This window comes from Alligator sinensis, unplaced genomic scaffold (assembly GCF_000455745.1).
Source record: "Alligator sinensis unplaced genomic scaffold, ASM45574v1 scaffold159_1, whole genome shotgun sequence".
NCBI classification, from domain to species: Eukaryota; Metazoa; Chordata; order Crocodylia; family Alligatoridae; genus Alligator; species Alligator sinensis.
The window spans coordinates 924448-937091 of NW_005842222.1; the positions used below are offsets into that span (position 1 = coordinate 924448).

General features: G+C 46.1%; 1 protein-coding gene across 4 annotated transcripts in view; it reads left to right on the forward strand.

Moving 5' to 3' along the window:
* S100Z (S100 calcium binding protein Z) overlaps positions 1-12644 on the forward strand; it is a 42181-nt gene that overhangs the window by 21595 nt on the left and 7942 nt on the right. Inside the window, exon 1 of one of the 4 annotated variants that reach the window (XM_006027077.2) lies at positions 9738-9826. The exons of the other annotated variants lie outside the window; for them this stretch is intronic. The gene's annotated coding sequence lies outside the window, so the exon portion shown is untranslated. Of the gene's footprint in view, positions 1-9737; positions 9827-12644 lie in introns of those variants that run through there. 4 annotated transcript variants of the gene reach the window in all.

The following is a 12644-nucleotide window of genomic DNA, read 5'->3' on the forward strand; positions in this document are numbered from 1 at the left end:
CTAACATAAAATTCATACCTTGGTCTGTAATGATTTCCCTAGGTATGCCAAAACAAGAAATCCGCTTTAATAACTCTTCCGCAATGTGAGGTGCAGTGACTGTTCTGAGTGGGATTGCCTCCAGATACCATGTTGCATAATTGATTTAAAATTAGTATATACTGATGCCCTGCACTACTTTTGGTGAGTGGCCCCATGACATTGAGGGCAATTCTATCAAATGGTGTGTTAATGATAGGCATGACCTGCAAAGGAGCCCTCTGCAGCCGTCTTTCCTCCACCAACTGACACTCCACGCAGGACCTGCATTGACGTGTTACTTCTTCCTGTATACCCAGCCAAAAGAACCACCATTCAATTTTTGCCTAGCGTTTTCTCTCTTCTGAAGTGTCCACTTATGGGCGTCGCATGGGCCATGTCCCACATCTTCCTCCAGAATGCTTGTGGCACCAATAACTGCCGAACGCACTCACCCACTTCAGATTGCTTTACCTGGTATAATAACCTGTCCCAAATTTCAAAACCTGGGTCACTTACTTGTAGTTCAGGTCTTACAACTTGCCCCTCAACGCTGGCAACTTCCTTTTCTATGATCCTCATGAACTCTTATTCTTCATCCTTGTGTGATCTTGAAGTGAAGGCCCATTGGGCCTACCTCCAAGCTAATAAATGGCTCTTCCTCCCCTGTACCCCACCTAGTGCCAACCTGTTGTAACTCCAATGTTGCATGGATATGGTTTTACCTCATATTTATTTGGTCCCTTTTTTGGCTTGGTTCACCTGGGACAAGTCCACGTCTATACTTGGCCCCTCTTTGATTCAGTCCAGATGAATGAATATACTTCTGAAGGGGGAAGAGGAGCATCAGACTTCCCATGTTCCTCACTCACAGTTCTTTACTAGTTGTCCCTCTCCTTGTCCTGCAGATCTGCCCTGCCTTGGCTCCACTCTCTGAAGCCAACCTTCTATGTCACTTGCCACCAGTTGCCTCTCCCAGGGTTTGTGGCTCTGCTTCAGCCTTCCCTTGGCTGCTGGGGACTCCCTTCTGGTTCTGCCTTTTTGAATGGGTTCATGGGGCTTTTAGCTTTGCCTCATCGCCTCTGCTGGCAAATCAGTATTGGCACATGCTAATAAAGCATGTCCACGCTGGCGGCAGCTTTTTTTTCTTTGGGCATCTTCACCCCTATTGGCTGCAGTTCAGAATGCTGCAGCACCGCCAGTAAGTCCTGCAGCGTGGCGATCTCACTGTTGCCACCATGTTCTTGTGGCTCGGCATGCCGCTGCTTCTAGCCTGAGCCACTGCAGGCATGTGCCGGCATTTCTTCAGTCCAGGAGGGATGTCTGTCAGTTACAAACTGGTTTAGCCTAGCCAGATTAGACTGACCTGCAAAGATTGAATCAATTCAGGCTCAGACTTTTTGAATGTCTGTCCCTAGCCTGAGGGTATAGCGCTTTAACTGCCAGTTCCATCATCAGTCTCAGAGCAGCTCGCTCAACACTTACGAGTATTTGATATCAGATTAAGGATAATGTTTTAACTTTTTTTCTTAAAGTTGCAGTTTGAGTGGGGTGAGGATTATATGATATCATGTTCTGTTTAGTTTCCTAAAAACCGTCCAAAAGAGCTGATAGTGAGATTACAAGTTATATGGGCTCCCTCTCCCGTTTATATCGGATATTACATTTCTTTCCTCAACTGCTTGACTTTAGTGATAATTTACTCCATTTTCTCCTGTGCTTTTACAGATAGATGGTGGTTTTTTTTCCTTAATTATCCTCATCCATACCCAAATATGTGTGCAGCTGCCAGAGCAGAGGAACCTAACAACTACTGCTAAATCTATCAGGAGTACCTTTGTTAAGCTTTGGGACAAGGGAGTCAAATGGGCTAAAAAATTTAAATTATTCCTTAGTCATCCAAGACATATACAATATGTGCCAGGATATTTATTCATGCAAACTCTCTTTCTCTCTTGCTTACTTTGCTTTCAGTATGTCCTCAGCTGAAGAGTATTTTTATTTGAATAAGATGTATGTTGGATTCATTTTGTTCCCTTCATAAATAAGCAGAGCCCCTGCTGTTTTATCTTTTGAATTCTCCAGTTCTCTGAAGTAGTGTGATGTGCAGAAATCAGTCCTAACAATAATTTGTTATATACACAACATCTGGGCCTGTTGAAATGTGCATTGATGTCTATTTTTGGAAATGTTCAATCAGTCTGTAAAATGTTCCAGCTGTAAGTGAATGCACATTTACCAGAGTCTTTTCACTGATACAGATAGTTCTTTGTGCTGAAGAAAGTGGAAGTGGGACTTTTACATTTACAGACAAGCATAAGACAGATTAGAACAGATGGGTGTACAACCTGCCCCTCTTTCAGGCTATGTGGAAGCAGCAGTTGAGCTCCTTCTAGATGCCTGAGAGAAAAGAAGGGGCCAAGAAATAGGTGAGGTCTACCAGTTATAAAAACCCTAGTGATTGTCCAAGACCAAAGTTTCCCTTGCCTTCTCAACAAGGATTCAGCCAAGAGCTGTAAGGAGCTCCTCAGGCTTGAAAGCCTCTGAATGAGAAGTCTTAATATTACCTCTTCAGGCTAAGAGGCAATGTTCAAGCACAGTCACCAAGCTGAGTATGAAGGCTAAGCCCCTCTCTCAATAGGGAAACCTGGTTAGGCAACTCCCCATTGTGTCTAAGAACTGGGCTTAAAATAAATACAAGTATGGGAAAAGTTTTTATACCATGTGTAGGCATGAAACCTATATTGTTAATCTGAATGTGCACTGGAAAATCAAACAGGTTGAAAAAATCCTATGGAGTCTAATTAGTTTGTACAACCACCTGAGAGCTCAAGTTGCTTTCATGGGATATAATAGACCCATCACCTTCTATTCACATAATCAAATTATGTACTAAATTTAAATAAAATACAGCTTAAACCTGTCCAGAAATTAGTGTGTCTTAAACTATATATAAGGACTTACCTAAATTGCAGTTAAATGAAGGGATTTTTGTGGGCCACATGGTGTACAGAGCCAATTTCATGGTCTTCTCGTGGCAAATCCCCTCTCACCACTGATTGACTGAGGGGCCCCCATGGCCACACCTCTTGCTACTGATTGGCTAAGAGGCCAATCATTCATTTTCAGACTGCAGCATTATTACAGCACTGCACCTGTCTTCTTAAAAGATGGTGCTGAACCCCTGTTGCTTTCCTAACTGGTACCTTCACTGAGTCTGTTCCTAGCTCAGCCTCTCAGTAGCAATCTCTTAAACCACATGTTCCATGGCTGCAGGGATTGCTGCACTTCCTTTGTATTCCGGTAGGCATTTTTTTCCCAGGTGATTTGGCACAAAATTGGGGGAAACACCATGTTTTGCAGTCATGGCAGAAACCACCGTTTTTCATGGTTCTTGCGAAAATCACAAAACCACGATTTAAGTTTGTCCTTAACTATAAAATAACCTGGAAAGCATCTGAATTTCTTTTTCTTTCTTTCTTTTTTTTTTTTTGGAATGTAGCCACCTTCAAGCATGTCCCATAATATAGAATTGCTTCTATGAGAAGCTGCCATTACTGTCTTTCTAAGTGGTGTAGCCTTGTGGCAAAAGTGCCCCATACTTCAGATAAATGTTGACAAATCAAAATATGCCACTGTGCAGAGGGTGGCATAACAAGACACTAGAGATAAAGTTAGGGGACTGACATGAATAGTCATTCTTAAGTCACACTTAACTTGCAAAGTTGATGAACTCTGCAAATCAAAGGTTATGTTCAGAGAGACTGGGAAGGCCATGGTAAGGATTGTTACAGTATGATGAGAGGACAATGCCCAGTGTATGAAGGAGACCAACTGACCAAAGGTACTGTTCAAAGCACTCATGAGAGCTGGAAAAGAAGATAAAGAATGGGTATGGTTGTAACACTATTCGCTTCCCATGATCTTATTGTCCAGGTGCATGGAAAATAGAGTGAGGACAATAATGAATTACTCACACTTCCAAGATTCAAAAGAGCAGTACATTTTAAAGAATTTATGCATGAATGCACTGTTTTCCACAGCAGACATAGTGCCTATTTTAAGTCATGCATAGACAAAGCTGATGATTATTCTGTGGGCTGTAGAACTGTCATAACTTTTACTCATCCTATTAATTCACTTCATTTATTTCCTTCCAATTTTAATAATTACTTTATCTGTGATCTGAGTTAGTTGAGCAGTGCTTTTACAGTCACTTCCTATTTCTTCTTTTAATCCAATTTTTATTTGTTTCTAAATTTTGTTTTTATTTATTAAAACCTGATATCAGTTCCTGCAAATCTACTTCAGTCTTTTAAACTGATTACTGAGACTCATCCAGCCCTCTGACTACTACCCCACGCTGCTCATACATGTGGGCACCAATGATACTGCCAAAGGAGAACCTGAGCAGATCAAAAGTGACTACAGCGCCCTTGGTTCAAGGATGAAGGGGACAGAGGCTTAGGTCATGTTCTCAATCCTTCTGGTCAAGGGGTAGGCATACCCTGCAGATCAATGTATGGCTGCACAGATGGTGTCACCAGCAGGGCTTTGGCCACAGGATGTTGTTCCAAGAGAAGGATTGATAGGAAAAGACAGGATCCACTTGACAACAGGCTCACTAACATAGTGAGGAAGGCTTCAAACTAGGTTTGCTGGGGTGTGGAGACCAAAGCCCTGAGGTAAGTGGGGAAGTGGGTGACCTGGAGGAAGCAAAGCAGAAGGGCAACAGGGGAGGCTATATCATTCTTCCGGACAAAGTAGGGCAATCGGCTAGTTACCTCAAGTGTCTGTACATGAATGCACGGAAGCTATGTGGAAGCTTCCCCTGCTTGGGGAAACAAGCAGGAAGAACTGGAAGTCCTTGCCCAGTCATGGAACTATGAAGTGATTGGAACAACAGAGACTTGGTGGGATAGCTCACACGACTGGAGCACTGTCATGGGTGAATAATAAACTGTTCAGGAAGGACAGACAGGGGACAAGAGGAGGAGGAGTTGCTCTTTATATAAAAGAGCTGTATGATGACTCAGAGCTCCAGTATGAAACTGGAGATAGGTCTGTTGAAAGTTTCTGGGTTAGGGTCAGAGGAGAGAGCAATAGGGTTCACATTGTGGTGGGTGTCTGCTATAGACCACCAGACCAGGAAGATGAGGTAATTCAAGTTTTATTCAACCAGCTAACACAAGCTTCCAGATCACAGGCCCTGGTTCTCACGGGGGACTTCAACCATTCTGACATCTTCTGGGAGGGTAATACAGCACTGCACAGGCAATCCAGGATGTTTTTGGAGAGTACTGGGGACAACTTCCTGGTGTAAGTGTGGGAGAGACTAACTGGGGGTCATGCTCTTCTTGACCTGCTGCCCACAAACAGGGAAGAATTGGTGGGGAATGTAGTAGTGGATGGTAACTTGGGCTACAGTGACCACGAGATGACTGAGTTCAGGATCCTGAGGAAAGGAAGGAAGGAGAGCAGCAGAGAACAGAGCCTGGACTTCAGAAAAACAGACTTAGACTCACTTAGGGAACCGATAGGCAGGATCCCCTGGGAGGCCAGTCTGAGGGGGAAAGGAGTCCAAGAGATCCGGTTTGTATTTTAAAGAAACCTTCCTGAGGGTGCAGGAACAAAACATCCCAATGTGCAGTAAGACTAGCAAGAATTGCAGAAGACCAGCTTGGCTTAGGAGGGAACTCTTCAGTGAGCTAAAACATAAAAAAAGAAGTTTACAAGTGGAAACTTGGACAAACAACTAGGAAATGATATGAGAGTATTGCTCTGGAATACCAGGATGAAATCGGGAATGCCAAAGCACAATTGGAGTTGCAGCTAGCAAGGGACATGAAGGGTTTCTACAAGAATGTGATCAACAAGAGGAAGATCAGGGAAAGTATGGGTCCTTTACTAAACGAGAGAGGCAACTTAGTGACAGATGATGCAGAATAGGCTGAAGTACTCAATGCCTCTTTTATCTTGGTTTTCATAGGCACGATCAGCTCCCAGATTGCAGCACAGTTTGGGGAGGAGGTGAGTAGCCAACAGTGGCAAAAGAACATGTTAGGGACTATTTGGAAAAGCAGAATGTGTACAAGTCCATGGGGGCCAAATGGGATGCACCTGAGGTGCTGATAGAGTTGGCTGATGTGATTGCAGAGCTGCTGGTCATCATCTTTGAAAACTCATGGTGATCAGGAAAGGTCCCAGATGACTGGTAAAAGGCAAATAGTGCCCATCTTTAAGAAAGGGAAGAAGGGGGATCTGGGGAACTACATACTGGTCAGCTTCACCTCAGTGCCTGGAAAAAGCATGGAGGGCCTCAAGGAATCCATTTCTAAGCACTTGGAAGAGAAGAAAATAATTAGCGGCAGTCTGCATGGATTCACCAAGGGTACGTTATGCCTGACCAACCTGACTGCCTGCTATGATGAGATGACTGGCTCTGGCTCTGGATGTGGGAAGAGCAGTGGATGTGATATACCTTGACTTTATCAAGGCTTTTGATATGGTCTCCCACAACTTTCTTGCCAGCAAGCTAAGGAAGTATGGGTTAGATGAATGATCTGTAAGGTGAATAGAAAACTGGCTGGATCTGGGCAGGATCAGAGGGTAGTAATCTATGGGTCAATGTCTAGTTGGCAACCAGTATCAAGTGGAGTGCCCTAGGGGTCGGTTTTGTTCAATATCTTCATCAATGACCTGGAAAATGAGGTGAAGTGCACCCTCCATAAGTTTGCAGGTGACACCAAACTGTGGGGAGTAGTAGATATATAGGAAGGTAGGGCTAGGATTCAGAGAGACCTCAACAAATTGGAGGGTTGAACCAAAAGAAATCTCATGAGTTTCAAAAAGGACAAGTGTAAAGTCCTGCACTTAGGATGGAACAATTCCACTCACTAGTACAGGCTGGAAACCGAGTTGCTAAGCAGTAGCTCTGCAGAAAAGGACCTTGAGGTTACAGAGAACATTAAGCTGGATATGAGTCAGCAGTGTGCCCTTGTTGCCAAGAAGGCCAATGGCATACTGAGCTGCATCCATAGGAGCATAAGCAGCAGATCAAGGGTAATTGTTCCCCTCTATTCAGCACTGCTGAGGCCACATCTGGGGTAGTCTGTCCAGTTTTGTTCCCTCCCTCTCCCCCCTTTCCTCCCCTTCTCCCCATGTTATAGAAAGGATCAGGACAAATTGGGCAGAGTCCAAATGGAGTGAGAGTGGAGAGAAAAAATGGTTAGAGGGCACGTGACATCTGAGGAGAGGCTGAAGGAACTGGGTTTATTCATCCTAGAGCAGTGGATATCAATCTGTGGTTTGTATATCACCAGTGGTACACAGACAACCTGCCAGTGGTACATGTTTAACAGATTTAGTATAATTACTTTATATGACAAAAATTTGCTGGTGGTACTTAAGGTTGAACTGAAAAAAATGCTGGTGATATTTAAGGTTGTGTGATTTTAAATTGGTGGTGCACAATCTGTCAGAGTTTGGGAACCACTGGTCTAGAGAAGAGAAGACTGAGGTGGGATTTAATAGCAACCTTCAGCTACCTGAAGGGGGGGGTGGTCAAAAGAGGAAGGAGCTAGACTGTTCTCAGTGGTGGCAGATGCCAGAACAAGAAGCAATGGTCTTAAGTTGCAGCAAGGGAAGTTTAGATTAGATTTTAGGAAAAACTTTCTCACCATGAGGATAGTAAAGCACTGGAACGGTTACCTAGAGAGGTGGTGGAATCTCCATCCTTGGAGGTTTTTAAACCTGGCTAGATAAAGCCTTGGCCAGAATGATCTAGTTGGGGATGATCCTGCTTTGAGCAGCGGATTGGACTAGATGACTTTCTGAGGTCCCTTCAAACCCTAACTTTCTATGATAGAACTACAGACTGTTTCTATAGAAAGTAGCAGGAACCTAGAAGTGTTAGAAGCCACAGCCCAAGGGACTAGATCTGGAGCAGGCAATTATTTCGGATGGAGGGCCGCTTACCGAGTTTTGACAAGCTGTCGAGGGCTGCATGGGTAGCCACACCCCTTGATAGGTGTCCCACCCCCTGGTCACCATCTTGTGACCAGAAGTCCTGCCTTCTGACCCCTGACCTTTGCCAGCTGAAGTCCCTTCCCTTGCCCCTGGTAGTACTCCTTTCAGCAAGGGTTTTTGCTGCCTTGGAACCAGAAAAATACCAAATTATATTCTAAAAATTGAACATCTACAATAATTCATAAATTTGATTAAAAAAATATTTTTGTTCTCATTTACATGTGTTTGTGTAGTGTACACAGAGGTGTAGTGTACACACACACAATAGCTTAAAATGAAGTCTTACTCTTGTATATTGTGGGGGGGTGGATATAGGTTTGTGGGGAGCTGTGGGTGTGTCTGTGGGGGTGGATAGGTGTGGGTGTGGGGTGAGGGAGTATGTGGGTGTGTGTGGATATGTGGGGTGTGGGTGGGTATGGTGTTTGTCGGGGGTTGGGGGAGGGTGGTTGGGGCATGTTATGAGTACGGGGGTCTGTGCAGGGGTGGATGCACATACCCCCTGAACATGGCGGTGTACCCCCTACAAAAAGGCGCTGCTGACACTGTTGGCGGTGCCTGCAGGCGGTTGCTGCTTCCCACCGGCATCTGCGGGTGGTCCGTGATCTCCACTGGACACCACCGACACTGCCAGCAGCATCTGCGGGTGGTCACCAACCCCTGGTTGGCACTTGCCCCCCCCTTTCCCCTCCCCACTGCCATCAGCGCCAGCAGCATCTGTGGGAGCTTCCCTGCTTACCACCGCTGAGCTCCCACCACTGCTGCTGTGCTCCTGCTGCTCCTGCCACCGCCATGGCCCCCCAGCTGTCCAGGGGCACATGTTGTTCATGGGTTGGAGTGTATGGCAGCATGAGGAGGGGTGTGGATACATGTATATGGTGGGGTATGCATGTGGAACTTGCCCTATGAACACACACACTCTGTCCCTTCCTCATTTTGCACACACACACACACACACACACACACACACACACACCCCTGCTCCTGGCCCTGAGGTACTTGCATGGGCCCTGTACTCCGGTAGTCTGGCCATGCAGCCAGGAGCCAAGTGGTACAGAAGTGGGTGGCAGTGGGCCACCCCACTCTTATTTGAATTTCCCTCCAGTGCAGGGAGGCAGGAACAGCCCCAGGGTCCCAGGTCAGAAGGCTCTGCTAGGCAGGGGCTTCCAGTTGGGGAGGGTGGAGGGGGAGGGGCAACCGGGTCTGGCTGCTGGGTCCTGTTGTCTTTCCCTGGGTCATACTGCCCCTGGCTCCTATCATCTTTGACAGGCAGCCAGGAGCAGATAAATATTAATTTTCTAAAATTTTTAGGTGCCCCGCAGGTCAGATAGAATGGCCTGGCGGGCCATATTTTGCCTGCCTCTGAAATAGATCACATAGCAAAGCCTGAGCAGGAGCTGAGTTAAGGGATTACCTAATTTGCTGCAAATTACACTCCAGTGGCATGTGTCTTGCATAATCTGGGTTTTAGATGGTAATGTGCGAGCACAAGATATTTCTTCTCTTTCTCTTCCTAATTTTTAGGAATATGATTTGTCTTTTTCCTTGTTCATGGCAATATAAATCTCAGAATATGGGAACTCATTGAAAAATGCCAAAACAAGAAAACATCCCTGTATAACTCAAGCAAATGGAACACATTTTAAATACCTTCTGTCCCTTGGATCAATTATTCTGAAGCTATGTATTACATCTGTAGGTGATCAGTAGCAATTCTTCAGCATGACACTAAGGGGCAGCCCTGACCAGAGGAAATTATTCCAGACTCTAACACATGCATAAAGTAAGTGAAAGTTGATTTATGTTAGCTTATAGAATGATGTAGTATGAGTGGTGTTTGGAAATATCAAATTAAACCAATTTTAACAGATTTCTTTTTTTGCGCCTTCTGGGCACATATTTATATGTTGTATGGTTTTGTTGCTGCACTGCAAGACTGGACTCTTTCTACTCACAACACCTGAGACTAAAAATTAAGGGCCTAAAAGAGCTCCAGCTAAGTGCTGGAACAAGAATGTCTTGTCTTTTCATTATAACAAGAAGTGCAGGGCCTTTTCAGCTCAGGGCCCCAGCATGTGGAGCTCATCACCATCAGACACCAGTATGACCAATGTATATTAGTGCAGGGGAGGGCAAAATACAGTCTGAGGGCTGAATCTGGCCTGCCAGGCCATTCTATCTGGCCCATGGTGTGCCTAAAAAATTTAGAAAATTAATAAAGATTATTAATTAAAAGATGACAGGAGCTAGGAGCAGGAGGATCCAGGGGAAGCTGGCAGGACCCAGCAGCCAGGCCTGGCCATCCCAACCCCCCTCCCAACCAAAAGCCCCTGACTAGCAGAGCCTTCTGGCCTGGGACCCATCAGCACCTCAGGTGCATCCCATTTGGCCCCCATGGACTTGTACACATCCAGCTTTTCTAAATAGTCCCTAACCCAGGGGCGGGCAATTATTTCAGGCAGAGGGCTGCTTACCGAGTTTAGGCAAGCTGTTGAGGGCTGTGTGGGTAGCCCCGCCCCTTGACAGGTACCCCGTCCCCTGGTCGTCATCTTGTGATCAGAAGTCCCGCCCTCTAACCCCAGACTTTTGCCACCAGAAAGGACAACATTCATTACTTTGATTTCAATAAATATTTTTGTCCTGATTTCCATGTGTTTGTGTAGTGTACATAGAGGTGATTGCACAATAGCTTAAAATGAAGTCTTACTCTTGTATATTGTGGGGGGCATGGAGGGGTGGGTATAGGTTTATGGGGGGCTGTTGGTGTGTGGATATGTGGTGTGTGGGTGGGTATGGGATTTGTGGGGTGGGGAGGGTGGCTGAGGTGTGTGGGGGGTGTGTGTCTGGAGGCCTGCGTATATGGCAGTGCAAGGGGGGGGCGCATGTATATGGGGGAGTAGGACTTGCCTTATGCGCGCGCGCGTGCACGCACACACACACACACACACACACTCTCTCTCTCTCTCACTCACTACATGTGCATGCACACACACACACGTGTGTGCAGTCTCTCTCTTCCTCATTATATACACACACAGTGTCTCCTTCCCTTCCTTATTGCACGCGCGCGCACACATGCACACACATGCACGCGCGCGCGCACACACACACAGTCTCCCCCTCCCTTCTTCCCCCCCTCATTGCACACACACAGTCTCTCCTTCTCTCATTGTGTGTGCATATATGCTCACGCACACACACACACTCTCTCTCTCTCTCTCTGTCTCTCCCCCTCACTGCATGTGCGCGTGCACGCGCACACACACACACACGTGTGTGCAGTCTCTCTCTCCCTCCCTCCCTCATTATATACATACACACACAGTGTCTCCTTCCCTTCCTTATTGCATGCGCGCGCGCACACACACACACACACACACACACACACACAGTCTCCCCCTCCCTTCTTCCCTCCCTCACTGCACACACACACTGTCTCTCCCTCTCTCGTTGTGTGTGCGCACATGCTCACATACACACACACACACACACACACACTCTCTCTCTCTCTCTCTCTCTCTCTCTCTCTCTCTCTCTTCCTCCCTCATTGCAGACAAATATAGAAAGCCCTTATATAGACAGCCTGACATCCAGTCTAAATAGGTTGGTAATATATTTTGTTTTTTAGAATATATAGTGTTACCTGAAGGTAGGTTCCACTTCCTTGTGAAATATTTGAACAAGTTATAGCCTGAACAAAGCAAGTGCAGAAGCTTTGAATATTTCCCCTGCACTACATTATTGCAGTTGAAGTAGTCAGGGCTGTCCAGTTTCTAAGTGGTTAGTAGGTGCATGCTGCATAGCAGGTCCCACCCTACTGCACCCTGCCAGCACACCATGTGGTGGTTGCTCTCCTGTTCTTGGCCCCATAAGCCATGCCACATCACTCTATCTTGAGAAATGTGGGCAGAAAGTGAAAGCTGGAGAGAAAGGGGAGGTCAGAAACTCCAGTGGCAGTAGTTAGAGAGTGATGGGGGAGTGTTTCCCAGACCAGAAGCCCAGGGGTCAACTTCCTCAGTGACCACATGTGGTCCACAGGCCACCAGTTGAGAGACCTCGTGTAGTACTTCCTTGTATAGACCAGGACCCTGAGGGAGGGTGTGGAGGGGACAGGGTAAGCTAAAGGAATGGAGCTAGCACATGGTGAGGAAAGAAATCTGCTCTATCTAAATGGAAAGAGATAGTTTTGCCCCCTTAACCCATGTGCCACACTTCAGCTGTGCTAGTATCCAGCACACTGTGAGAAAGAATGAAATCAAGATAACACTCATTCCAGACTCCTATCTGTCCATGACATGAGCAGGAGAGTAGTATTACCACAGAGGCTGTCTCCCTCCAGGCTGAGGCCCACCAGGTCCGTAGATAGAAGATTAAAGCAGTGCTTTATGCCTCCTTCCATCTCACAGCTGCACAGGGCAAGAGACAGCTTACCCTCAGATGGGCAGTTCATGCAGTAAGCTACTATGCAGTATAAGCAAAGGTGGCCAAACCTTGCTTTATATAACAGGTTGTTGTAAACTAGCCGTTCTGTGCAGCATGACAATGGTTTTAAACCTTCCACTACCCCTCTGACAGCCAGGGGTCTTACAATGTGTGCATTC